Genomic DNA, 2001 nt, shown 5'->3' on the forward strand with positions numbered 1-2001 from the left:
TTTATTCGATTCATTTATCGAATAAACGAATAATAATCCAACGAGGATTACTTTTTTCCACATGTTGAATAATACGTTAATATATTTCAAATAAATATTCACTTCACTAATACATATATATATATACATATATATATATATATATTCCAAATAAAAAAAAAAAAAGAAAACAAAAGAACCGTTCAAATAACGAGTACACACAATATAATTTTTCCTCTTATTTAAATTCTTATTAATATTTCCTTTGATTCTTCCTTTTTTTTGCTTATTTTTTTATCGATAGGAGTTAGCAGTCTGATCGAGTTGACCTTGAGAGGAAAATGATAGGATATCATAAAGAGTGTAGGTTTCTCTTTGGCTAGGAACCTTATGGAACCATAGCCATCGTTGAACTGTCGTATCGAGAGTCATCTTCCTCGTATGGTACACTTGATTGGATAGTTTGCTGGTTATGATAGTCGATCGGTGGTCACTTGGAGGGTAAAACGAATGTTATAGGAGAATAAGAAAAATATCTGGAGGACGAAAGAATGAATATGTGTATATATATGAGTTATATACCTATTTTGTAATAAGAGTAAGAAAGAGATAGATAGATAGATAGGTAGATTAATATAGTTGTATGGATATAGGAATAGAAATAAAATGAGAATGAGTGTGAGTTAATAAGAATGAGTGTGAATGAATAAGAATGAGTATTAGTGAGTATTAGTGAGTGAGTGAGTACCAGATTGGAAACGGTTAGGTCCACTTAGTCAAGAGCCATAATAGTAGATCATCCATTATCCAATTCTCTGACATAGTCGGTCACAAAAGGGACTAATCACTTCAGTATCCGTCAACGACGGATGAGAAGAAGCCAACAACGTCAATAGCCAATCCCCCAAGAGCGTCAATGGTAAACGAGAATAGTGTCATTGGAAACGTTGCATCCTTTTGATTCATCTCCACCTAGATTTCAACATTGTTTTCCTCTTAAGAGTTTAGTCTGATGATGATGATGGTGATCACCTGTATTTCATATGATATTTCTTTTTTAAATGGTATTAGAGATTGATAGGATCATTCTGTTTTTTTTTTTTAATTTATAGGATAATGCAAGATAAATTTGATTAATATTTCTTTTTCTTGGAATTGGTCTCTGTTGGATTAATGGTATTAGTTTGTAGGTATTAAAAATATTATTTGAGATTGATGATCAAATATTCTAGAATATTTTCTAAGTCTTTATCTTTCTTTTTTTCTTTTCGTTTTAATTTATAGGATAATTCTCGATTGAGTTTGATTTTTATACTTTTATTGGAATTGTTCTCTGTTGGATTAATGGTATTACTTTTTAGATATTATTTAAATGCATATGTTATATATAGACTGTTCAAATTTGTAAATTGTAATTAGATAATTATTCATTTGTAAATACGTGTAAAGTGTACTAACTTTTATAAATACTCGTACATGTAATTATATATCTTTTATATTATATAATATATACTTTTAATATATAACCCCCTATAGGGGTACATATATTCAATTAATTATTATTATTAAAATAACTATATTTGACTATATTTCAGTACATGCACTTGTCCTATGCATGTTAAATATAAACCAAATAAATAAACTATTATTATCTACACATAATTACATCATTATCTTAATAACTATACTCAATATGATGCTAATCGGTGTATAGTAAATCAAGTTTCCTAATAAATTGACTACATTTCAGTACATGCACTTGTTCTATGCATGTCAAATATAAACCGAATAACTAAACTAAATATCTTTATACAATTATATTATTATCTTAATAACTATACTCAGTATAATGTTGATCAGTGTATAGTAAATCAAGTTTCCTAATAAATTGACTATGTTTCAGTACATTCACTTGTTCCATGCATGTCAAATATAAACCGAATAACAAAACTAAATATTTTTATACAATTACATATTATTATCTTAATAACTATACTCAGTATGATGTTGATCAGTGTATAG

Source organism: Polistes canadensis, unplaced genomic scaffold, assembly GCF_001313835.1.
Source record: "Polistes canadensis isolate GaletaPanama2010 unplaced genomic scaffold, ASM131383v1 scaffold_426, whole genome shotgun sequence".
In the NCBI taxonomy this organism is placed as follows: Eukaryota; Metazoa; Arthropoda; class Insecta; order Hymenoptera; family Vespidae; genus Polistes; species Polistes canadensis.